Below are 27135 nucleotides of genomic sequence, written 5' to 3' on the forward strand. Positions count from 1 at the left end.
AGTGCTCCCTGGGGATCCATAGAGCTGTGCAGGTCGTGAGTGCGTTTGAGTGGTACCCATGGTGGATCGGGGTAAAGGAAACGGGTCCTTGGGCATCCCAAGACTGCAGAGAGGAGATGTCTCGCAACCCAGGTGCTGGGACTCAGCCCTAGGACCCTACACAGTCACTCTGCTTGGGCTCAGTGCCCTTCTAACTGGCCCCATGTCTGTGTTTGAAGGTGCTGCGAAGGTGAGGCTGGAGGATGGAGACAGCCACTGTGCTGGGAGAGTGGAGGTGAAACACCAGGGCCAATGGGAGACCGTGTGTGGTGATTATTCCTGGGACATGGAAGATGCTGCTGTAGTTTGTAAGCAGCTGGGCTGTGGATTTGATCTCCATGCCCCTCTGTATGGATATTTTGGGTCCAGATTTGGCTGGACTCTGTAAGCTGTCAAGGAACTGAGACTGCCTTGTCTGAGTGCACACATGATGGTTGGTGTAACCATATCTGCTTTCATGCTTGGGACGCCAGAGTTGTTTGTTCAGGTAAGGAGTCATCGAGTTCCTCACATCTGGAGCAGGGCTGGGATCAGGGGACTAACCAGGCTGTGCTCTGAAGGAGCAGTGCGTGGGTACCAGCTCAGGTGCTGACATTGCCACTCTCGCTGTCCTCTGTAGCTGCTGCTGCTGCTGTCCATGGGGAAAGTCTCAGGTGAGCCCACCATGGGGTACACAGACCCCATCAGGATCCTGGGGGCTCAGCCCAACCTTAGGGGGTGCCTCAGGCTGAGAAATGAATCCCCCACCCTGTCCTACAGGTTCTAGGTCTCCACCAATCTCCTCAGGTTCTGCCAGGACATTCCTGGCAGTGCTGGATGTCCCTGTGCCCCAGACCTCAGGATGACTTTCTTGGCACCCCATGGCTATGGAAAAAGATGTCTGAGGCTCCTGCAGTCATTTTCCTCACAGACAGGAGTGCCTTGGCTGACACAAAGGGGCTTTTCAGAGGGGGACAAGAGCATAGTCTAGGGCACAAAAACAGGGGGATGAGCAGGGCACCCCTTGTCCAAGGCCACACCACAAGGATCAGCCCCCCACGAGCTCTGGGTTGGTGTCTGCAGGGCTGCTTTCTGCTCCCTCCCACACCACCACAGGCTCAGGCTGGTCCTGCTGGGTCCGTGTCACTGACACCCCCAATCGATAGGGCAGGACACCCTGGGAACAGGGAGCATTTTGGGCTGTTCTGAGGCAATTCCCCAGGCTGTTTCTGAGCTCTGCAGGGCTGAACAGGCTGCAGAAACTGTTAGGACTGTGGTGCTGGGGGCTTGTGCCAGGCAGTGGGGCAGCCTGTGGGGCAGCAGCATTTCCCTGAGCAATGCCTGTGGCTATGGGTATGTGATTGAGACAAGCTCCGGAGCACTGTGTGGGTGTGAGAGGAGGTGCAGGGGGTCTTGAAGGGTTTGTGTCATCAGAACCTACTGAGAGTTGCTGTGTGACATTAATAGGATCATTTGGATATGGCTGCCATGGTATGTAACTGCCAGAAGCTTGTGGCAATTCCTTGTCTTTGTGGGAGTTTTTTTTATTATTTTTTAATTTTTTTTCCCCAGGATTTGTTCGGCTGTTTGGAGGAAACAGCTCCTGTTCAGGATGTGTGGAGATCAGAGATACAGACCAGTGGAAAACAGTCTGTGACTCCCACTTCAGTGTGAAAGCTGTTGGCGTTATCTGCAGGGAGTTGCAGTGTGGCGCTGCCCTGTCTGTCCGTCGGGGAACTCACTTTGGAGAAGGGGTCAGTCCTATCTGGGATGAAGAGCTGCAGTGTGTGTGGAATGAGCCCTTTCTCTCCTCCTGCCCCAGGGGGTCCCTCAGCAACCACACCTGCAGCCATGCAAAACATGCTGGTGTCACCTGCACAGGAGCATTCGGGGAGGAGGTGTGAAATGCCACCCATTAGCCATGTGCTAAGAAACAGGAGAGCAAAGAAGTGATCCTGCTGAGCATGGTGTGAGTGCAGGAGGAATGGAGCTCTTGTTTGCAATCCTGCAGTGCTGGAAGCAAAGGAAATTGAATCTCTGTGGCATTTCTCTCTTGGGATAATGAGCTAGGGAACAAAGTGATGCTCTCTAAAGACCCTCGTTTCCCCTTGTAATATATCCAGGATTCAGGCTGGTGAATGGCAGCGTGGAGTGTTCAGGACGAGTGGAGATCGAGGTGGAAGGGACCTGGGGAACCCTCTGTGACTCTGGCTGGGACATCTCTGATGCTTATGTTCTCTGTCATCAACTCAAATGTGGATTTGCTGAGTCCATTTTCTGCAGGAGGGCACTATGGGAGAGGAACCGGTCCTGTCTGGAGAGACACTTTCCACTGTAATGGGACTGAATCCCATTTGGGACAGTGCCCTGTGACTGCTCTGGGGGTGTCCCCATGCTCTCCTGACAATAATGCTGGAGTTTTTTGCTCAGGTGAGTTCAGGAAAAATGGAGGATTAGCTCAACTTCCCCCTTTTGTGTGACATAGAAATGCAAAGCAGGGGAGCCCTTGGCAATGACAAACTGAATTTCCTACTGGAGAAACTATGGGTTCCCATGGAGGGATTCAGAGAGCTTTTCCTGCTCATGCAGAGCACGTTTCCTTGGGGGAGATGAGAGCTGAGCAGAAAGCAGGCATCTCTGCTGCTCCAGGGCATTTGGTTCAGGCCTTGGGCGACACCACCAGGCTTGGGCTCCTCCCTCCAGGAGGGAACTGTGGGACACAGCTACACTCCCTGCAGTTGTGAAAGATCCTCTGCTTCCTCCAGCAGCCCATATCCCCATCCCAGACCAGCGAGAAGACCTGCAGACCCTGATCAAATGAGTGCACCCAGCAGGAGTGATCCCTGAGGCTGAGCAGGGCTGGGATTTGCCCTTGCTCCTTGTCAGTATCAGCCTCAAACTTACCTTGTTTTGTAAGAAAGGCTCTCATCCCTCTGCTTCCTGCTAAGGACACAAGATCCACATCCCAGATGCATAGGGATGTAGAAGGGCAGAGCTGTCCCAGCAGGGCCAGTCCCGGCTTGGAGATGGAGCAAGGCTACTGCTCATCCTATCACCCAGGCCTTGTACAGGCCATCACTTCCTCCTTCTGAAACTGCTCTGGATTCATCACTAAGGGCATACCTAATGGCTCGAGGATTTGCTTTGGCCTTGAATGTTTTCCCGTTTCTGTCACTGAGACGGTATTAGAACTCAGCAAGGTTTAGGGCCTAGAAAACAAAATGCCTTAGAGAACTCCCATCCTTGAGAGGGAGCTAGATATGCCACAGAAAGCTACATACAGGTAGGTGAGCTACAGGATATCCAAAGGCATGAGAATTGGAGACACAAGGCAGGGTTCAGGGTGTTTCCTCTTTCTCCAAGCAGGACTCTCTGGATCCCTGCGTCTGGTTGGTGGAGGGAGCCGCTGTGACAGGTGAGTGGAGATGCCTCTGAATGGGATGTGGGTCCGCGTCCTGGATGACCAGTGGGACCTGAACGATGCCAGCGTGGTGTGCTGGCAGCTCCAGTGCGGAGAGGTAGAGCAAGCCTACAACTCGCCAAAGCCTGAGCGAGGGACGGGCCTGGTGGGACTCAGAAGAGACCCTGAGTGTGCAGGGAAGGTGACTTGCCTGACCCTCTGCAACACCTCCCTGCCTGCAGCAGTGCCTGCAGGAATTGCTGAGGACGTGGGGGTTGTTTGCTCGGGTGAGTTGCTCTGATGGTCCCCAATGTGCTGTGCTTCCCAAGGCTGTGAGCCCCTGACAGCCGGGTTTCTCCTGGGTGCAGGGAGCCGGCGGGTCCGGCTGGTGCACAGGGCAGGGCGCTGTGCTGGGAGAGTGGAGATCTTCTACAATGGCACCTGAGGGACCATCTGTGATGACTCCTGGGACTTGCTGGGTGCCACCGTTGTTTGCCGGCAGCTGGGCTGCGGGGTGGCTGTGAATTTCACTGGCTCTGCTCATTATGGGGAAGGCTCTGGGCAGATCTGGCTGGATGACGTGAAGTGCTCTGGGGATGAAGCTGCTCTCTGGGACTGCCCGGCCAGGCCCTGGGGGCAGCACAACTGCAGGCACAAAGAGGATGCAGTTGTTGTCTGCTCAGATCTGTGTGGGCAGTGGTGGGAGCCTGTGCTTCATGTGGAGGGGACGAGGGAGAAGGGAACTGTCCCTGGCTACCCTGAGCCCCCTTCCTGCTCCGTCCTGGGGACGCCAATGCACAGTCCCCGCTGGACCTACTCAGGGCATAGGGAGAGGACAGGTGTCCCCACAGATCAAGGGGGAGGGTAGTGCTGCACATTGGATGCTTCTCTCTGCTCCCTTAGTGAAACAGTGTCTTGCTGGCAGTGCCCTCTGACTATCTGAGCCCTGGGATGTCTAGAAGAGTCCCTGCTTCTTAGAATAACCCTCCCTACTCAGGGATGCCGTAGAATGCCCTGGAGAATTCTTATTAGGTTTCTCTCTGCTCATTCCAGGATCGGCTTGTTCCCCCCAGCTTTGTGTTTTTCCTTCCAGAAACGTGGCCTTGAGGCTGGAGAACAGTGATGGCTGCTCTGGGTGCCTGCAGGTTTTCTACAACGGGTCATGGGGGAGTGTTTGCTCCAACTCGATGACTCTTGAGCACTGTGTCTCTGGTGTGCAAACAGCTGGACTGTAGAGATGGAGGGTTCCTTGAAACAGACCTGCCATATGGCAAGGTATCTGGCCACACATGGCTGGATCATGTTGAGTGTGGGAAGAGGAGCAGCTCCTTTTTGTAGTGTCTCTCTGATCCCTGGAATCCGCAGTGCTGTGATGACCAAAAAGAAGAGACCCACATCACCTGCAATGGTAATGCTGGAGCCACGTGGGTGCAAAGCTCACAGCAACTCCCTGTTCAGCAAAGTGCAATGTTGAGAAGGGGTCTGGAGTGGCTTTTACTTTCCATCTCAGACCATTCTGCTGTCAGTGACACAAATACAACATATCCATGAGCAACGAGGGGAAGAGGCACATGGAGCCTCCACTTCACCTTGTTGGTCTCCTCTACCTCACCTTGGACACCTCTCAGAGGTGCCGGTTGCTCTCTGTTGCCCATAAACAGGACCCAGATGTTGCCTATAAACAGGACCTTTTAGCTTGGGAAATCCATGCAGAGCATTCCATTCATGGCCATGGTTTGCTGAGGGAATGGGAAGGCAGAGAGAGAACGCAGTGTTCGTGGCTCAAGGTTATGCAGGAACCAGGCCGTGCCCAGGGCAGTGCTGGCATCAGAGCTCAGAACAGTCTCCCTCTGGGGACATGCTCCTGCTCCTCTATTAACCAGGAAACCTTTTGGGATGAGCAGCCAGGGTAACCCTGGAGCTCAGCACTGTTATACACTGCATTATTAAGGGGTTCAGCTGTGTACATAAGTAGGGGGAGGTGTTAGGAGGTTCAAGCACGGGTCAGTCCTGATCCTGTCCACATGGCCCCCATGAAGCAGCACCTTCCTTCACTGTAGTGTTTCCTTCTGCACAGGGAGACGACCAGAAACCCCGCCAGCCCTAGCGGCTGAGTGCCCCAACTCTACAAGCTGCACAGGTAACTGCTGCTCCGTGTGCCCTTCTCACCTGGTCAGGCTCTCTCAACTACCCCAGTGACACGGAGGGTTCTGTGTTTTCCAGAGATGGAGAAGATTTGTGTCATGGGAGGAGAGGACGGCTGCTTGGGCAGGGTGGAGTTTTGGCACCACGGAGCCTGGGGGATGGTGTGTGACGACTCCTGGGACATGAAGGACGCCGAGGTGGCCTGTAGGCAGCTGGGCTGTGGTCCTGCCATGTCTGTCCTGGGGGAGGCTGCATTTGGGCAGGGGATGGGTCCCATCTGGCTGCAGCAAGTGGAGTGCAGAGGGACAGAGTGGTCTCTCTGAGAATGCAAGGTGCAGTGTGGGAACAGCGGCGCCTGCCAGCACAAGGAAGATGCTGCTGTGAAGTGCTCCAGTGAGTGGCAGTGCTTGGTCCCCTTTTTGGGGGGGATGTTTTCCCAGCTGGGCTTTCCTAGGGCCCCAGAGCTCCTCAGAGCAAGGATGTCTCTGCAGAGGATGGATGCCTGGTGCCAGGTGGGGAGCAGATGTTGTGAGGCATGGTGTCCTCAGGCCTCTGCCTGTGGGGTTCTGCAGCCCCACGAATGCCTGTCCTGGGCTGCCAGTGCTGTCCTCCCGGTGGCCCAGAGCAGAGACCCCAGAGCCTGTCATGGGCACCCAGAGAAGGACTGTTCTGATGGCACTTGGAGGAGACATCCACAGGCACAGCCACATCTCTCTCCTTGTTCTGCAGCGGCATGCAGGATGACAACACCAGCCCCGTGAGCAGGTAACCTGCTCTCCTCCCTGGGTTGGGTCTCTCTGGTGCCAGGCTGTGACCTGCAGCCTGAGGGAAGGGGCCCGATGCTGCATTGCAGGGCTCCAGAGAGGAGGCCCAGGGGTGAGAGCAGGCAGCTTTGTGGAGGGCTGTGAGTCACTCAGCAATGTGAGAGCTGCCCCACGACCCAGGACAGGGCCCCCCAGCCCTGCCATGTGTGAGGGGTCAGGACTGGGGTGTCCCTGGGTCCCCATGTGCCCCAAGTGAGGGCCTGTCTTGTTCGTGTTGCTGCCCATGCAGATCCCACCCAGAGGCGTGTGAGGCAGAGCGGTGGACTCTCCATGCCTGTTGTCATCTGCATCATCTTGGGAGCCCTGCTCTGCCTGCTCCTGTCCGTCTTGACAGGGCAAGTGCAAAGAGCCAGGGCTGAGCGCAGAGGTGGGTGCTTCCCCAGCGGTGCCAGAATGGATGAGGCCTCTTGGCAGCCCTGTGGGGGCTGTGGGGTGTGTGTGAGGGCACAGAGGAGCTAGGGAGGGGGTCCTGCCTTCTCTATTCCCTGTTCCTTCACTGTCTGTTTGTGGGACACCCACAAGCAGGAGTTGTGGGAGTGCTGATGCGGGAGGAGGTGGTCATGGGGGAGAAGAGAAATGGCAGCAAGGTGCTGGGGGAGATGGGAGCAGCAGGAAACGTAGAAAGATGCTGCTGGCTGCCCTCTGGAGAGTGCTGGGATGAGGCTGTGGGGCAGGAGTGGTGCCAAGAGGAGCTCAGGGCAGGGGGTCTCTCAGAGTGGGAGTCAGTATCTGGGCTGTTCCCTTTGTCCTGCCCTGTTCACCCATGTCAGGGCAAGGCCATGTTATGGACCAGTCTGGCAGAGAGTGAGGAGCTCCCTGGGGAGAAGAGCCGTGGGAGCTTCTCCCTGCTCAGAGCAGGGACTGACTTGGGGCCAAAAAGGACATTGGTGGCTGTCTCTGTAGAGACAGCATGAGGCTACTCCTCCTCCCTGAGCAAGTTTGCTGATGATACGAAACTGGGAGGAGTAGCTGATACCCCTGAGGGCTGTGCTGACATCCAGAGGAACCTGGACAGACTGGGCAACTGAGCGGTGAGAAACCTCATGAAGTTCAACAAGGTCAAGTGCAAGGTCCTGCACATGGGAGAGAATAACCCCAGACACTCGTATACCAGTACAGGCTGGGGATGAACCTTCTGGAGGGCAGCTTGGCAGAAAAAGACTTGGGCATCATGGTGGACAACAAGTTGACCATGAGGCAGCAGTGTGCCCTCATGGCCAAGAAGGCCAACGGGATCCTGGGATGAGTTAAGAAGAGCGTCTCCAGCAGGTGGAGGGAGGTGATCCTGCCCCTCTGCTCAGATGTACTGGAACATCTGCCCTGTGAGGAAAGACTGAAAGAGATGGGCCTGTTCAGCCTGGAGAAGAGAAGGCTGAGAGGGGATCTAATCCATGTCTATAAGTACCTCAAGGGAGGCAGTGAGGAGGATGGTGCTGGCCTCTTTTCACTGGTGGCCACCAACAGAACTGGAGGAAACAGCCAGGAACTGAAGCATCAAAAGTTCAACAGGAACTTCAGGAAAAATTTCTTGACAGTGAGGGTGACAGAGCATTGGAACAGGTTGCCAAGAGAGGTTGTGGAGTCTCCTTCTCTGGCAATCTTCAAAACCCACTTGGACGCAGTCCTGTTCCACATGCTCTACGTGACCCTGCGTGTGCAGGGGGGTTGGACTAGATGACCTCTAGAGGTCCCTTCTAACCTTAAGCATTCTATGATTCTATGATTCTAGGTTGCACATCGGAAATGTGTCACATCGGAACCGTGACATAGACATGGTGTTAGGGAAGACAGCACTGCCCTAGGATTGACACTGGCAAGAGATGTTAAAGGCATGAGGATGAGCTGCTGCTGCTTCAGTAAGAATAAAAGGAGAAGGTGGTCTGAGTGCTGAGTGGTCAGGGAGCAGGAAATGTAGATAGGTCTGAGGAATTCATCACAATGTTGCCTTCAGTTTTCACCAAAAACGTTACCCAGTCTCTTGTGCCTGGAATCGTGACTCTGAGGAGAAAAACAACCAGCAGGGTTTGAGATTACTGAGGGACTACCTTGTGAGAACTCAAACTATACAATGACCATCAATGGCACTGCATGGGCTGCATAGGAGGATGCTTTTAGAGTTGACTCTGTCATAGCAAGGCCACTCTCTATCATCTTTGAAAGCTTGTGGAGATTGGTAGAGGTCCCAATGATTGCAAAAAAGGAAATGTTACATCCCTCTTCATGGAAGGCCCACAGGACTACATGGGGATCTGCAAGCAATTCAGCCTCACTTTGATGAGGAATGTGCAATGGAGTAAATCCTCTCACATCACGTTTCTGGGCCATATACATGAAGAGTCCACATGGTTTTCCCAGGGTAAATTGTGCCTCACTAGCCTGATTGCCTTCTGTGATTAAATAGGTGCGTTTGTAGATGGAGAAGAGCAAACATCTTTTATCCTGACTTTAGCAAGGTGTTTGACATCATCTCCCACCATATTTTTTGGCCTGCAGCTTAGGGATTTACCATCTAGAGGGGCAGACAACCTGATGCATAGAAAGATGCTTGGATGGTCAGGAACAGAGGGCAGTGATGAATGCGTAGTCCTCATGGGGAGCCCAGAGAGAAATGGAGCAAACGTTGGTTCCAGGAATGTGACTCCTTCTACCAAGTGTATTAGTGACACACAGGAGGCAATATTTGCCGTGTTTGTAGATGACCTGAAACTGCAAGGGAGAGACCAGGCATATGCTTAAGGGCTGCCCTTCAGAGGGACCTAGACAGGCAGGAGAAAGAACCTGCAGAACCCTCAGAAAACCCACCACACAAAATGCCAGGTTCTGTACCAGGGACAGAAAAACACACCACAGTTGCTCTGTTACAAGCTGGGGCCTTGTAACAAGCCTGGTCCTGAGTGCCTGAGTAGCAGATCTGCAGAAAAGACGTGGACAGAAGGCTAAATGTGGTCCAGCAGCTTTTGCTGGCAGCAAAGAAAGCCAAAAGCATCCAGGCCTTTATGAGCAGGAAGAGAGCCCGGAGCTGGAGGGAATGCTGATCCTGCTCTCATCAGTATTCCCTAGACCAGATCTGGTATACTGCATTCAGTGTGAGTCCTCGGGAGAAGTAAAAGGTTGGTAACTGGGAGAAAATATGTCAGAGGGCCCTCAAGATAACTGGGGAGCTGGAGCACTTTGGCTGTGAAGATACAGGGCTTGTTGAACCTGTAGAAGAAGTGGCTTTGGAGGAACTTCATTTGGAGGGCCTTCCATTGCTGCAAGGAGGTCATCAAGAAGATGGAGGTGAGATCTTCATCCTGATGCATGGTGGGAGGATAAGTGGGAGATAAGCTGTGCAGTCTCCCCACCTGGGCATTTACAAGATCAGACTGGATCAAGAGCAGAGCAATTTGGCTGGCCCTAGAGCTGACCGTGGAGGGAGCAATGAGATAGGGATAGAGAGCTCCTGAGCTCCCTTCCACCCTAAAGGAGTCCATGATTCTTCCCTCTCTCTATCTGTATCTGCAGACAGGTTCCCCTTGTGTGTGGAAGCAGGTCAGCTTTCTTGGACTACTCCATTAACAATGGTTCAGATGCAGAACATCTAGGAAGCACTCCCAAAATGCTCCTGATCAATTGTTTGCTTAACTTTAGATTCTTTTTTTTTTTTTTTTTTTTTTTTTCTCTTTCCACCTTCTAAGTTTGTGTCTTCTGCCATCCTTGTATTTTCTGGTATAGCCAGCCAAAATCTGTGTCCATGTAGAGAGGTTGAGAAAACTTGAAGAGTAGCCCATTCCACACTGGGAAAGATTTCACAAGGCCATATCACAGGCATCTAACAAAGAAGGGAAACAAAAAAAAAAAAAAAAAAAAAAAGCATTGCACTACACCCGTCTTGATCCTCCAATCCATCCCAGCACCCTCTGAAGTGCACAAAACATCCCTGCTATTTGGGTATAGGAACTCCCTGCCTTGCCAACTCTATGGCTTCCAAAGGTCCACTTGGACCCTAGTGCCTGGTTGGAAACAAAAGCAGCGATGGGGATGGGGATGAGATTTGGAGGCCCACAGGGAGGGTATCTGCCAACCCCCAGAGAAAGGAATGTGTCTACGTGAGGCCTAAAGGGAAGGGAATGGTGATGGTGGAGCCTGGATTTGGAGGTGCTAAAGGTACAGGATTGGGGAGAGAGTAGGGAAAGGACTGGGATTCAAATGGAAGGGACTTGAGGAGGTCAAGAAGGGTGACTAGGGTGGGCTGAGGGCAAAGGCATGGGGGAAGTCACGCCGAGGATGCTGGAGGCCTGGATAGATGGGATTTAGTAAGCTGAGTCAAAGAAAGTGGATTTGGGGAACACTGGTGGTGTGAAAGGTGCAGGCCTGGGGCAGCCTGGAAAGAGATGCCTGGAGGAGACCAAAAGGAGGAGTTTAGGGAACACCAGGAGAGGAGGAGGAGACAGATCAAGGACAAGGGAGCTAAAGGACACCAAGAAGAGGTGCTGAGGTGGTCCAGGTTCCTGGTGCCCCATGCAGGAGGAGTCTAGAAGGCGAAGGGTTGTGGGGCTTGAGGCAACTGCTAGAGGTGAATTCAGTGCCCAGCTCCAGTCCGCAATTTCAGGGAACCCCATTGTCACACTGGTTTTGCTGCCATCATGATACAGTCTCTGTCACGACTTCAGGCAGACTTTGTCTAGGTTTCTCTAGATGAGAAGAGATAAATGAGAGGCACTGAGGCATGATTCATGAGAATGGTCAGATTCTTTAGTGAAACACTCTAGGTCATTTTCCAAGATTACTTCTTACAGGATGCATGTTTGCTCTTATCTTTATGGGACACTTACCGTAGCACAGGGAGCTGTTATGTATCGCTTAATAAAAGACTTAAGCCACCCAGTGCTGACTTCAATATTTGCTTTGGACACAGTCCAGACAGGATCAGTCAGGGCGAAGATTTTCTTTTTGCCTGTTTCTGCTTTGTGCATTACTACTGGAAAACTGAATTTAAAAAAGTGCTGAATTATTTATTGTACTTAAAAAAGCTGTGACATTATTTTTATTCTGAAGTTACTGTGAAAATAATGAATGAATTGTATGCATTGCCGTAATGGGGGAATATTTGCCCAAGAGAGGCCAAGACTCTCTGAGAGAAATCCAAAGCAGGCAGAGGACATTTGATATATCATTTACCATTAAGATGTGTGTGCCTGGCAAGCTTTGCCCAGGCCATGTTTGGGTTGGAGCCATCCCTGGGCAGCTCTCAGCCCTCTGCCCAGTCAGGACTCCTGTATGGAAGGGGCTGCTTCTGCCCCCCTGTCTAACCACTGTCAGGTGCTGGAGGGAACCCAGGTGTTTGGGTGGCTCTACCCCTCCACCCACTCCTACCCCCTGGTCAGGCCCATGGGAGCTCTACAGAGTGGACAACTCCCTCAAGAGGCAACTTGTGCATGCAGCTGTGAGCAAACACGGCTTATCGGAGACACTTCAAGGGCACAGTTATCCTTGAGTGGCTGCTCAGGGACAAGTACCTACTTGAATTTTGTTTGTTTTGTTTCTACTCACATTAAAAAAAAAAACATATTCAGGCCCACGGCATTTAGAAATTTTATTTTAAGGCATTTTATATTTTTACATCTTGCACAGATCTCAGTGGCCCAAAGCACCTGGGACAGCAATTGCTCACTCTGTTCAGAGCCATTCCTGCTAGGAGATGTTGAGCTCTCTTGACTGCTGCCTCTTGCCCTGCTCAGTTCCCATCCACCCCAGACCCACGGGTGCTGCAGTCATGAGGTCTAAAAGCCGCTTGCAGGCTGGCCATGGCTGAACAGAGGTTCCTGCAGCTTTTGTGGCTGAAGGAAGTGTCAAGGGAAGGAGCCAGTGGTTGTAGCAGCCAGAAGAGTGCTGTGGTGGCTACCAAGGAGCTGCTGGATGTTTTGGTGTGCTCAGTGGTAAGCGCTTCCTCCTGCAGTGACAGCAGCCACCTGCGCTGTGCGCCCGTGGGATGAGCCCCTGGGATGCTGTGTGCACAGCACCATCCTCTCACTGGGTGCAAATGCCTTGGCAGTGACCCTAGCGAGGGGATTGCTGCATGAGAGCTGCATCTGGAAGGCTACAAGACCTGTGTGAAGGAGGCTGAGGGGCCCTGCAGCTCCTGCTGGGCTCTGGAGAAGCTACTGGAGATGTCTGTGCTGGAAAGGAAGACTTGGATTTCACCTTAGCCCAGCTTGGCGTTCTTTGCAGGACCCCAACTGCTGCTTCCTGTTTCTTCCCCGAGATACCCCGTAGTGGGATCCCCATGCCTTAATAGCTCTGTTTGGGGTCCAAATCCCTGCTGGGGGTGCAGGTAAAGGTTATAGCCTCAAGGCAGTGCCCACCTCGGTGCTGAGCCCCAGTCAGGATGGGGTTTACTAGGGGCATAACTGCTGTCCAGCAGTGACTGTTAGAGATCCAGACTTCCGGCACCAGGTTCTAAAAACACCTTTAGTCGGTAGCTCTCAGGACATCATCATGGCAATTATTATTATACTACCTCTCTCCCTGATTTGATTTCACAGGAGGCTACAGCTGCAAGACTGTAATGGCAAATAGCAGCATTCATACTGGCTTTTCCCTTCTCCTTGTACCTTGAAGTAGGTCAGCTGTACAGAGCCTTGAAATGGAGACCAGGACCCTAGTGCATGTGAAAACCCTTCAGAGGCTGGTTTTTCTGTGATAGCTGGTCATCCCTTTGAACAGTGCAGCTGTAGAGGACATGGTTGATAGGTGTGGAGCAGCAGAAGCTCTGAGCTGTGTTTGGAGTGCGTATTCCCTTTGTGAGGACTCCACATCTTCTCTGGCATGGCAGCTTCTCAGGCTGCACTTCTCGGAGATGGGCCTCTGGCACCAAAAGCAGGGATGTTTTGTGCACTTCAGAGGGTGCTGGGATGGATTGGAGGATCAAGACAGGTGTAGTGCAATGCTTTTTTTTTTTTTTTTTTTTTCCCTTCTTTGTTAGATGCCTGTGATATGGCTTTGTGAAATCTTTCCCAATGTGGAATGGGCTGAGCTTGGCCCTAGTCCTGGACCTGGCAAACATCAAGGCAACTAGCCCCTCTCCTTGTTCCTCCTCACCTTCTCCTGCAATTGAGCCACACATTCATAGGAGATGATTGTGGCCCTTTCTTTCCAACTCTGTAGGGAAGTCCTACTTTGCCATCCCCTTCGCATATCTGGTCGCACAGTGCTTTGAACATCTTCCCACACAATTTATCCCTGAAGGTCAAGAAATGCAGTTCTGTAGGAGCTCATTGCTTGAAGACCACAGAGCAGTTGATGCTGTGTTTTAGTGTGCTGTGCTAGTGACTTTGTTCCTCTTTGTCTGCTTCCCGGGTCATAAGCTATGTGAGCCCTTGAAATGTGCATGCATAGCCAAAAATATCTTTCTTCCCCACAACACGACGGTGGCCAAGAGACCCTGCGTGTTTTCTGTCGCTGCCTCGAGAGTGGGAGGAATGTCGCATTTGTACTGAAGAACATTGGCATGCTTGCAATTCAAGGGGTAAATGTAAAAATTAGAATTTACAAAGACTTTCTGAAAAGGCTCAGTGTGACCGAGGAGATGCTAGCGGCCCTTCTTGTGGTAAGTTCTCCAATTCCCCAGTGCTCCCTGTCATCTTTTTGAATTCTCAAGGGATTGCAATTCTATTAGCCTGCCATGACCTGTTGAAGGACATGGACAGTCCTGGCTGAGAGGAATGCCAGCTGCCTGGACAGTTTGTCTTGGGCATTCAGAGGAGTTCAACATCCCAGAGGAGCAGTTATTGCCACGGAAACATAGATGCTTCTCAGGGCTCTGTCTCCCAGGAGCTCCAGGGCTGGAGCATCTCGAGGGGGACCCCTACGGGGGGACTCTTTTCCAAGGCTACAGTGAGCACAGTCTTGTGCCAAGCAGGAAAAGGGACTTCTGGTGGGAGGGGGCCAAGGCTGGGCAAGCAATAGCCTTGCCAGGGCTGTGCACCACCTGCACCACACAGGGAGAGAACACGAGGCCCCGAAGACAGAGCCAGTGCTGTGACCATCCTCACCAATGCCCCCTGTTCTCTCCAGGCTCTGGGTACCACCACCAGCCTGGCCAGCTGCAGTCCCCGAGAGCAGCCCGTGGAATGGAAGAGCCATGGCAGCAGCATCCAGCTAACCCTTCCCATGGCTGCTGGGGCCACAGACTTGTGGTGTGCGGGAAGGGGGACAGCTGGTGGGAGAGAGTCTGCTGCAGGCAGACAGCACTGCCTACGCTGGATACAGCCTACCCTGGGCATGCCAGCAAGAGAGGTCGCTGGGCCAGAGCTTACATCTGTGGGGACCTGCCCTACAAACATCTCCTTCTCTCTTGTAGGTTCTGGGCAGCAGCCAAGCCCTCAGGGGCGGCTGCCTGCACCTGTCCCCGGCTCTGTGCACTGCCTGCCCACCCAGCACCCTAGCACCCACAATTTCTAATACCAATGTGCTAAAAGAACAGGGGAAGAAACCTGAAAGAGAAGCCACTCATGGCAGGTGAGACACTTGGAGGAATGGATGAGGACGACCCTGTAGCCTTGTGCTTGTGCGGGTGAGATGCTTCCTCTGCGCAACGTGTTCAAAGCAGCTCTGAGTTTTTGAAGTAGCTGGGGCTGTCAGACAGTGTTCAATACATTTGCCAAGACGGGGTATGTGTGTCCCTTAGAGGCTCCATCTGTAAAGAACCCTGCTCTTCTCCTTGCTGCATCAAGAGAGAGTCTGTATATGAGCATATGGAGCATTCCTGTGGGCACATATTGCAGCTCTGGGCATTTCAGATGGGGGTGATTTCGCTCTGTCTTCATGTGAACACAGTCAGTTGAGCCCACATCATTCATGGCAACAGCCAACAGAACTGTCTTGTACTGCAGAATCTTTCAAGGGCAGGATGGAGACCAAAGTCCGTGTGTGCTCACAGCATCTCCCCATAATGTCTCTTTTCAGCATGTTCCCAGCCATCTATGGGACTTGCTCACAGAAGGCAAGAAAGGACAGGAGGAAGGGCAAGAAATTCTTCCTCGGCTATTCCACAGCCAAGAAAGTGGAGAATACAGTGGAGAAATGGGTACAAGAGGTATGTGCTACTGCCTGAGATAATCCGTATGACCTATGCATTTGTGGGAAAAGACAGTTCTATGGGCAGGGAGTGTGAAAGATCCCTTCCTGAGGGTTCATGTGGTCATTGGGCGACCTTGTCATGACTTTGCTGTAAAACATCATGCTCTAGTTTTGCAATGCATTTGTCACTACTGTGTTCCCAGGAAAGATATCAGAAGTCCCTCTTTGGTTCTAGTGGAAAGGTGTCTGCTAGGCCTCTCAGGGAAAGGGGATGCACAGTTTTGGTTTAGTTCAGCTCATCAGGCATGTCCAAAAGGCAATGTGCAGATGTGATGACCTGCTACGTTTAGCTCAGGAGCATAAGAGAGCTGTCAGGAAAGCTCAAGTGAGGGGGCAGAAGAGAGGGTGAGAAGTAATCTTTGTGCACTTGAAAAGAACAGACCCCAGTCCTACTCTTTGTTGTTTCTTTTCTGTGGCCCCACAGGTTCAGAAATATCACTTTACAGTAAGAAAGAAAGAGACTCATGCCTTTCCTCCAAATTGAATGCCTGGGATGATTTCCCTTTCCTTTGCCTTTGGTGAAGAGACAAGGAAGCTAATTGAGAGAGACCGAGACAGAAGAACATTTTTGGGAAACTCATTAGAATAAACACCAGTACTTCCTGAGACGTTTTCCAGAAGCATCTGTAAGACATTAGGAATCATAAGGAATGGGGATAGTGGGACACGTGAAGTCACGGTGTTCTTTAAGGCCCATGACTTCGCTTTCTAGTGCTGGAGAAACTCAAGTGAGTCCAAGAACCCTGATGCTGAGAGGAAAATCTCAAGGCGGGTGTTTAGGGTCATTTGATGTGACATGCGAAACTCCCAAGCCTCCAGGAGGGCTGCATTGCACACAGGCTTGTCTTCATCACACCCTGTTTTCTTACAAAAACATCTCACCCATCAGGCTGCTGTGGCCAGCCCAGCTGCAGCAACTTGCAGACTCCGTCCCTGCACAGAGGGAGAAACCCTGCTCCTGCAGCCCCACAAGCCCCTTAGGTCCTCTGGGCATCTCCTGCTGAACCCCTCTCTCCCATCAGAGGCTCTGTTATAGCTGTGACCCAGAACTTCCCACCCTGTCTCTGGTCTCAGGCTCCCTCCAGCGAACAAGAATAGTCCAAGGATAGTCAGTCCAAGGACAAAGCACAGACTCGACAGAGAGCACTGTCCTCTACTCCAATGATGTGAGCACATGAAGGGCTGAACCTGGCACAGGAGTCTCTGGCAGAACTATCTGCATATGAGGCACATGTTTGAATTGATCCCATATCCCCACAGTCACTGGACTCTTGCACTGCCCCATGGGACTGTACCCTCCCTTCACCCCATTCAGTAATGAGATGAACAGACACAACAACCTGGCACTGACACGCACGATTCCTGCTTCTGTGCTTCCCATCAGCAAAGGGAATGGAACAAGTCAGCTCAGCTGAGCCTAGGTTCAACAGGAAACCTGCATCTTCCATGCTGCTCTCCAGCTTTTCTGGCCATGCCACATGCCCCAGAAAGGGTGTCCCATAGCAGCGTGTATGTCCCAGCCACCAGCAGATCTGCTGTCTCAGAGACAGCTCCCCAGGGATGGACCTCCAGAGAAGTCTGGCTTTTGTTGTGACTGAGCTGAGTGAGAGGAATGGGCAGAGGAAGGAGATGTTCACCCAAGCAAGGTGATTGTCTTCCCCCTTTTGAGGATCAGCTTGATAAAATTTAACTGTAGGAAGTGTGACTGCAGGACTATAACTGCTCCAAAACAGCCCTTCCAGGTTGGTCTTGCACTGGAGCATCTTTGATGAGAATTGGGTTTGGGTCCAATTTCTGCTCAACAGAGCAGAAATCATTAGCAGTACATCATTGTAACCTCTTGCCCCCTTCATTGCCATGCTGCTGTTATCAGTTTCTATTTTTTGACTTTGTGCACACTGAAATAAGCTATGGCATGTGCTTCTGTCCTCCTCGATTTTCTTTTGAACATCAGGGCTGACCTGCAGGGAAGAGATGTGACACCAACATGACCTCCACCCTTGTAGGCAGCACAGAATTAAGCTGCCCTACACAGTTGCCCCCAGTGTGGGGAAGAGAATTTTTCCCTTTTCCTTCTGGTTTCCCAGTTCAATTCCTGGGAGTTGAAAAGATCCTTCTCTGTGAGCAGGAGGTGCAAACGCGACTATGAGATGCTTTGAGAAAGCGTTTGGAATGTGTGGCTGTTCATGATTCCCTTTCTTCTCTTCCTTGGAGGATGACACAGGGCAGAATGGACAGCGCTTAACTCTGATTCTGTTTGGTGCCCAGGTGAGGGGCTGTGGGCAGCTCCCTGACCAACATCAGATCTACCTGCTCTCCATGGCCCCTCTACCACACATCCCAGGAGCAATTAGAGTTGTGGGGACATCACCCAGAGGAGGGCACTTCCTTACCCCACTCACTTCTGCTGCTGGCTTCGGAGATGCACACAGCAGTACTGCATGCAGTAGCAGACATGGCTCAGGGAAGGGCTTTGTTCCCCTCCATCCACACTCCTCTGGGAGGGCAAGAGCATTGGAGCAGCACCTACATCAAGAGTCTCCTTCTACCCCAACATCATCTCTGCAGAGTTGTTGAAGGGGCAGTGCTCCATGGCGTGGACCTGGTCCAGATCCAGTCTATCAAGGCACCAGGAGACAACTGTTTTCTGTACTCCTGAGAGGGAGTGATTAAGTATTAAAAATTCTTTCAGACAAAATGACAACCTCATCATTGGAAATGAAAAACGAATCCTGGTTTTGACTCTTGTTCCAAAACTACATATTTTTCTTTGCAAGTCATGAGTGAGGATTAATCCATGAAAATTACAAAATGGCAACATCACGACAAGGAGGATCATGCTCCTCACTTATCAGCCCCAAATCTACCTTTTACAGAGGGGTGTTGGGTTTCTTCCACCCCAGGTGAAGGACTCTGCCTTTTCTTTGACTCAATTCCAGCAGGCTCCTTGTTAGCATGAGTAAGAGCAACTTGGTCCTACAGAGCTCTTGGATCACTGATCAATGGACATTGAGATTATTACCATTCCTACTGTAGCCTTACAGAAGGTCAAGCACTACTGTGCAACCAGTGACAAGCAGATAAAATTATCTGAGATTTCCTACAAAAGAGCAAATTCTTTGTGGGATATTGAAGCAGGTATGTGGTACTGTGTAGAATTTGCTGGGGATGTTTTATAGGTATTGTGGGATGGAACAAAGCTTATGCTGGGATGTTCCAGTGATGGCTCAAAGACAGAGTGAAATTGCTTAAGGGCTTCATCAAGTCTTGTCTACGAAGGATGAAGACCACACAGCCTCTCTGGATTACCTCTTGAGAGCTTTCTTGTTTCCATTTATATCCCTTGCCAATCCTCCTCCCACCATGCACCACTGTGAAGATCATTACTTTGTCCTCTCAAAAAATGTCCCTGTTGGTATTGAAAGGCTGCTCTGAGATTCACCTAAATCTTCCTTTCTCCACACTGAGCAAGTCCCATTCCCTCCGCCTCTCTTCCCAGGCTCAAAATCCCTGAACACTTTGGTGACCCTTCAGTGAACTTTCTCCTGTTTCTCCATGTCTTTCCTGGACAGAGGGTGCCCAAACTAGGAGCTGGAATTGCAGATGTAGTCTAATGAGTGCAGACAGAGTGGGATCATGTGGCCTTCCCTGTTTCCAGGGTACATGTTCACTTTAGGTTCATCAGGATCTTCCACTGGGCCTTCCGCACAGAGCTGCTACCAGCCAGATATCCATAGCCTGGACCACAGCAAGGAGCTGTTCCTTCCAAGGGCAGGAGTTTGCATTTGTTCCTGTTGGAACTCATATGGTTTCTCTTGGCCCATTGCTCCAGCCTGTCAAGGTCCCTCTGGATAGCATTCATACCCTCAAACTTACCTAGGGTCCCCTCTGTTTAAGAACATTTGGCAAGCACTCTGTCACCTCTCATATAATAAAATTCTTTGCTAAAGCTGAGGAAAAAAGCTCATGTCCCAGGACACATACCTGAGGTACACCACAGGCATAGTCCTAGTTGAATACAACCAAGGTACCGCTATTCTCTGAGCTTAATCATCCCACTGTTTTTGTTTTCTTTTTATGCATCTGATTGTCCAGCCATCCAGACCATGATATCCTAACATGAACACAAGACTGTTGTTGGACATCATGTCAAATACCTTCTTCAAGTCACAGAAAATCACTTACTGTGCTTGTTCTCCTGCACAAATCTAGTCTTTGTATCATAAAAGGTCTGGCATGCAGGGAGGGAGTCAGGACAGCCAGGTAGGTAGGACGTAACCTTGGTCATTCCACGCTGACTGCTCCTCCTTTATTTGCCCAGAAATATCTTCCAGGAGGATTCAAAGAATTACCCAAACACCACACTGTGCTTAATTAGCCTATAGTTCCCTAGATCATCCTATGGTTATTTTTGAAGGTGAGTGCAAAATTGGCTTTTGTCCCATCATCTCAGTTCTCCCCAGATCTCCAAGCATTATAAAGACAATAGACGTAGATGAGAGATGCCTTGAAAGGATGTTGGGCATGTCTCTTAGCACCTTCTGATGCAGTGTTTTCAGTCTCCTTTTTGTCAGACTAAAAAAAGTCCTGATGCCCCAACACTTCTTCATAGGAGCTCTGCAGTCAGCACCTTGCCATTTCCTGCTGGATCCTCCAAAATTTCCCTCATCCCTCCTGGTCTGGAGGGCTCATAATCATGATCAATATTCAAAATGTGGCCTTGCCATCTGTGAGTCTGAGGCTGTAGCGACTCCCCTTGATGTGCTGGCCACTGCCCTTCTCCAGGCCTCTGTCTGCAATAGGACCCCTCGGGGGGAAAAGATGAGCACATTGCCAAGTAAGTGTTCCAGGGAGCACACCAGTTTTATTGGCTGTGGTCACATAGGAGAGTTCTGCAAGACAGTCCCAACAGATTGACACTCTTAAATGTCCCTAGAGGCTGTTATGTAACAGGCTAGGCCACATGAACCAGCAAAGTCCTCTTGTGGCCAAGAGGCTAGTGGTATCTTGAAGCGCATTAGCAAGAGTGTTGCCAGCAAGTTGAGGGATCCTCCCCCACTACTTAATCCTGCTGAGGCCACAAGTGAAATACTGTGTCCAGTTCTGGATTCTCTTGGATATGAGGGACATGGGATTACTGGAGTAGGGCTATGAAGATATTGAAGGGACTGGAACATCTCTCCTATCAGGAAAGGTTGGGAGAGCTGGACCTGTTCAGCCTGGAGAAGAGAAGACTGAGAGGGGAACTTATTGGCATGCACAAATATCTTAAGGGTGGATGTCAAGAGGATGGGGTCAGACTGTTTTCAGTCTAAGATGAGAAGCAATGGGCACAAAGTGAAACACAGGAAATTCCATCAGAACATGAGGAAAAATGTCTTTATTGTGAGAGTAACAAAGCACTGGAACAGGTATTCAAGTGTGGAGTCTCCCTCCCTTGAGGATATTCAAAAGGCACGTGGATGCAATCCTGGGCAAAATGTTCTAGGTGACCCTGTTTGAGCATAAAGGTTAGACTAGGTGATCTCCAGAGGCCCCTTTCAACCTCAACCATTCTGTGATACTTTGTGTTATTCTGTGTTTGTATGTGGGCAATTGATGTTCCATTTCCAGGGATAATAATGATATCCTGGACAATGGAATCACATTTAGATATGTTAAACACACCACAGCTTTGGCAAGAGGAATGCCACTAGTTTGAGTTTGCCACTAATTTGCTACTGAGTTTGCAGAGTGAGCAAGAGGGTTCTGAATGCCATTCCATCACAGGACTTCGAAACCTGGCATGAGATGCTGTCTCAGATTAACTCACCTGAAGGATGGGTAAATGAACTCACACCTTGACCCCATCAAAGTTTCCTATATAATGAAAAGATGGAAACAGGGCCTCCCAGAGTGGGACAGTTCCACCTTTCCTAGATAACCATCCTCTGGTGAGACAATTTCTAATGCTGGCTTCAGTCTGTGTTTGTTTTTCAGAGGGACACCATAGATAATTAGTTGAGTCTGCTTCCATGACCATTTCCCAGAAGGAGGAGAAAGGACCAAAAGGAGAAATCAAGTCATGCCTCCAGCTGTGCGACTCTTCTGAGCATGGCCAGGCTCCTGAGATGGAGCTCATAGCAACCTGGCAGCATTGTGTCCAGAAGCAGCTCTTCTGCAAAAGACAGCAGAGCTTCGGGCATTTCCTACAGGTGCCAACTTGAGACAAGGAAGATGAGCGAGACAAGTGAGACAGAAAGAAGTTAAAAGATGTTCAGAAGTGGAAGGATGTCTGAGAGCTCTGTGGTGGAGAAATCTTCATAGCCCCCAACACAGTAAGTCTCTCCCTTGCTAGGCAATGACCATGAGGTACCCTGAGTTCTCTAAAGCTACCACATCCCATGGCTGATAGCATCTGCCAGGATGGCTCTCCCCATTTCATTGGTGCGGAGCAGTAGGTGTTCAGAGCAGGGATTCCTTGCCACACTGTCAGAGTGTCCCTGCCACTCCAGGGTGTTGTGTGCCTGGGACAGTGACTCTGCTGCCTGCAAGGGGCAACACTCAGCCTGCCTGGGGACTGCAGGGAGAAGCTCTGGATGGAAGGCGAGAACCCCTGCAGGGCAGGTCTCTATTTGAGAAGGATCTCATAGTCCTCAGTGCCCTCTGTCTCTCTCTGTCCCTTCCTTCTTCATCAGAAATATCATGGTGTTGCTCTGTGTTTCCCACTTGTCCATGCTATACCTGCTCTTGACCTGGGACTGCCTGGCTAGGGTGGGCTTCAGATGCAGTGCAGACACGGACCCTGCGGATCCTCAGATCATCTGAAGAAGGTGGCAGAGTTTGCTGATGTTCGCTTTGGTACTAGATTCCTCTGTGCTCAGTGGTGTCATTTCTTTCTGGGGTAACATGAGTGCAAAGGTCCTGTACCTTCGAGATACAAGCAGAGGGCAGATGTGAACAAGGTGGATGAAGAGGAGCTCTCCTCACTCTGCATTAACACCATGATGACTCCTTTTGCTCTTAAGAATCACAGTGGCTCACTGTGAGTGTGGGAGAAATCCAGATGATTTCTATGTCCTCATAGCAAACTCAGCACAAAATGCAGCTCAACCATGGAGCTCAGTGACAGATGTGCCAAGACGGGGAGAGATAAACAGTTTACTGCAGGGAAGGAAAAAGAAAAAAAAAAGGAAGAAAGATGAGAAAATTCTGCTCATGGAAGTCTGTACTAACTTCTGTACATCTCTTTTTCCTTGGACAGTTCCTCTCAGTGCTGCAAGGCAGCAAATGTCCTACATCAGCTCCTTCAATGAGTTCCTCCTCCTGGCATTTGTGGGCACACGGGAGCTTCAGCTCTTGTACTTTGCAGTGTTTCTATGCATCTACCTGTTTGCCCTCCTGGGCAATGGCCTCATCATCACAGCCATAGTCTATGATCACCACCTCCACACCCCCATGTATTTCTTCCTTCTCAACCCCTCTGTCCTGGATATTGGCTCCATCTCCACTACGGTTCCCAAATCCATGGCCAGCTATCTGTGGGATACCAGGGCCATTTCCTACCTGGGCTGTGCTGCCCAGGTCTTTTTCCTCTTTTTCCTGCTTTCAGCAGAGTGGTCTCTTCTCACTGTCATGGCCTATGACTGCTTTGTGGCCATCTGCAGACCCCTGCACTATGGCACCCTCATGAGCAGCAGAGCTTGTGTCAAAATGGCAGCAGCTGCCTGGGGCAGTGGTTTTCTCAATGCTCTCCTGCACACTGCCAACACATTTTCACTACCACTCTGCCAAGGCAATGTATTGGAGCAGTTCTTCTGTGAAGTTGCCCAGCTCCTCAAGCTCTCCTGCTCAGACTCCTACCTCAGGGAAGCTGTTATTATGGTATTCAGTCTTTGTTTAGCATTCGGATGCTTTGTTTTTGGTTTGCTGTCCTATGTGCAGATTTTCAGAGCTGTGCTGAGGTTCCCCTCTGAGCAGGGTCGACACAAAGCCTTTTGCATGTGCCTCCCTCACCTGGCTGTAATCTCCCTTTCTCTCAGCACCACCATGATTGCCTACCTCAAGCCCCTCTCCATCTCCTCCCCATCCCTGGGTTGGGGGGTGGCTGTTCTTTACACGGTGGTGCCTCCAGCAGTGAACCCCCTCATCTACAGCTTGAGGAACAAGGAGCTCAAGGATGCACTGAGAAAATTGCTTCACCATGTACAATGTCAACACCAGTAAGTGTCCCATGTGCATCTCCTCCTCATTCCCAGAGTAGCTGGCATCAAGGCTGTTGTTCATTTTTTACTGACTTTCCCTGTTACATTCTTATTAAAGGAAAAATTGTTTTGGTTCATGCATCTTGTCTTCAGGTATCCTTGGAATTCGACCCAGAGACCTTGTTGAAAGAGAAAGACAGACTTCTCCCTTCATCAGCAGAGATGTGGGGACCTCATAAACTGCTAGTCTCAGCTCACTCAGATGCCCTCAGCACAATGCAGAGAGTTTCCCTTTGCTGTGTCTCTTCCCACAATGGCACCAAAGGCTCTGGCAAGTCAAGATGGGCTGAGAGCATGGGTGCCATGCCGATTAAGAGAGCACAGCTCCCCTGGCCAGAGTCAGGGTATGATCTCACACTCATTTCTTGAGGGTGCCCGCCTGATGTCTCTGCGGGATGGTCTTTTCCCTCTTCAGTGCTCACAGTGGAGTGGGAGTGGAGAGGACGAGAGTCTGGATGCAACCTGTGGGGACAGACCCTCTGCTGTTCAGGACTATGCCCTCATTGCTACAGCAGGCATTTCCGGGCTGCAGCCTTCGCATGGGGTCTGCAGTTTTCCTAGAGACACTTTCACTTCCAGCATCAGGCTCTTCTCCTAATTTCCACACTCTCTTGTTGTGCTCTGATGTGTGTAAACTGTCCAAGAGCTAATCACAACTTGGTGGTGTTTGGGTTATGTTTCAACTGCATTCCTGTGAGTACTGGCAAGGGCAGGACACCTTTAAAACACAAGGGGATCTCCTCAGACACATACCTGAAATCTTCTTGAAAAGATGGAGCTGAAAATATGCCCAAATCAATAAAAGGGCTTAGTGATTTGCTTGTGAACTTAGTGAACTCCAGAGAACAATCTCATAGTCCCTGTGTAATCTGCTAGTGACCACAGGCTGGATCCAGGTCATGAGCTTGGGGCAGGCTCCGACCTTGGGGCAGCTGGAGCTGCTGGACTGACTGACTGCAGGGCCAGGGCTCTCGTGCTTGTCTTTGGGAGCATGGTGGGCATGGAGAGACATGCAGGAGAATGGAGATGGCCATTTGCCACAGCACCGCTGGAGTGAGAAGCCAGTGCTGGAAAGGGGTGATGTGAGGGGCTGCTCTGGGAGGATGGACCTGGTTCAGCTTCCCCAGTGTGTCCCTGCAACGCAGGAAACAACCTGGGCTCTTCTTTGCAGCCGCCATGTCCTGGTGCCCTTCCAAAAGACCTGCATTTGTCTGGTGAGCAGTCTGGTGTGAGCTCCCACACTCCTGTTCACACACACAGGCACCAAATGGCAGTGCTTCTCTTTTTTCATGACTGTGTGCACCTGTGTCAGGCCGAGATACTTTGTGTGAACCAGTCAGAGGGAGGTAAAGGTAACAGGAAAAGACTGACAGAGATAGTGAGGCTGCAAAAGAGGTCGGTTATGGTTTGGGAGTATTATGTGCACCTGATGATTATCTCAGTAAGACCATGATTTATAAACACCATCCAAGGCCATCCACTCCTCCAGCTTAAACACAATGCTGGGTGAGAGGTGAAGCGACTCTCGGTTTCTATGCAAGATTTCTCTTTCACAAAATTTGTGATGTTTCCAACAGGAGACCCATGCTGCACCAAACTGCAGATCCAAGGGAATGTGTCCCAGGACTCCAAGCAGAATTTCACCCTCCAAACATGCTGCAAATATGAAAATGGTCTCCATGTTCACAGACCTGTATCTATCCAGCACAAGCAGAGTGCCCTTCATTTGAGGTGAAGTTTCATATGAAGAACTACTCTCCTCCCTACCTTGGACACCTGTTCTTCCTAAAGAGTCTGTGCCTATCAACTCTATGAGTGACCCCACCACGTCTCAGTGATCCAAATGGGATCATAACTCTGCAACGGCACATAGACCTTTCATGACTCATATTTGCTTTCCCTGGTACATGCATTAGTGTGCAGGCACTTCAGAGAGGCAGGAGTTGGGCTGATTTGACCAAGGGACTTGCCTAATGGATGAGGGAAAGGCTGTGGATGTTGTCCACTTAGACTTTGGAGTTAAGTAAGTCCAGCTGGTGACTGGTCACGGTGTTCTCTAGAGGTCAGTGTTGGGGGTTATCCTCTTTAATAACTTTATTGAGGATCTGAATGAGGGGACTAATATATATAGGTGGAGTAGTTCTTCAGACCTTCTCCATTCAGAGTGTTGGTGGGAAATGTATTCTGATGACATGCTGTGAATATAGATCTATCCATACTAGAGTTGCATAAGGAGAGTAATTGCTGTAGTGCATCACATAGTGTTGCCAATAAAAAAAGAAAGAAATCAAATTGATCAAAATATCAAAATTGTGAAAGTTTTAATTTATTTTTATTTTTTTTTTTACTTTTTCCCCGAAGTTACTCTTAAAATAGCTTTCACATTTATAATTAGAGGTTTGCATTTCGGCCTTCACTTATTTGCGCACATACAGAGGCCACTACGTTCTATTGCTACCCAAGATGCCCTGAGGTAGCTGTGTTTCCATGTGGTACTGGGAAATGTGACCCTAGACCCATGTGAACCTTTCTGGAGCATGAGCTGGGCACCAGGAGTCTTTTTATACCTGCCAATGAGACACCTTTCTCTTCCTTCTTCAGAAAGGGAAATCCAGACAGATGGATTAGACACAGACATCTGCACTCATGATGTCTAGCAGGAGATGAGATCAGCCTCATCCTTCTTGTTCCCTCAAATGGAGTTGTACTTCATTTGCCAACCTGGGATTAAAAAGTAGTGTGACTAGACAATCAGGGACTCCTTTAAGACATCACTCTATCAATCACAGTTATTTTGAGAATTGTGCCAATGCTGTCATCTACAGATGCAGCTTTTCAGTGAAGCTCATCACCATACTTCCCTCTGTCAATCCAGAGAGCTCTACACCTCAGGATGCAAGTCACTCTGTGCAGTTAGCAGTGCATGGGGAGGGAGTGTTTGTAGGGACATTCAACTTTGCAGGAGACAAAGAATAACTTTGGAATTATGCAATCTTGATTATAACAGAAATATTTAGAAAATGTCACGAAAATAGAAAAAGAAAGAAATTGAGAACATGGTCTAATACAAGGAAACTCTTTTGAGACACCTTGTAGTTTTTACAATAGTTTCTATTCATTTTCCTCTCCTGGTTTTGTTTTACTATGCTGGCTCTGCGGGTACAGAAACTATTGTGATTTGTATGATTTTTTTTCTTGTTTTGAAAAGGAAAGTGATTGTCAGAACTGCTTTAAATTGCAGTCACAAGATCATGGATGTCAGGTGTCATTGTAGGTGCCCAAGACTCCTTTGCCCAATCTCCTCTTGCACCTAGAGGGGTTCTAGTCTCCCACATGCCCTTTCTGAGAATTGGCAGCCCCAAGCAGGTGCCTTCGATGCAACTGG

The 27135-nt window shown here is 50.4% G+C and overlaps 1 pseudogene; it reads left to right on the top strand.

Moving 5' to 3' along the window:
* Positions 1-325: 325 nt before the first annotated feature.
* LOC148594871 (scavenger receptor cysteine-rich domain-containing protein SCART1-like) lies at positions 326-26407 on the top strand (annotated as a pseudogene).
* Positions 26408-27135: the final 728 nt, after the last annotated feature.

Source organism: Tinamus guttatus, unplaced genomic scaffold, assembly GCF_059628265.1.
Source record: "Tinamus guttatus ecotype Peru unplaced genomic scaffold, ASM5962826v1 Tinamus_guttatus_pri_ptg000190l, whole genome shotgun sequence".
Taxonomy (NCBI): domain Eukaryota; kingdom Metazoa; phylum Chordata; class Aves; order Tinamiformes; family Tinamidae; genus Tinamus; species Tinamus guttatus.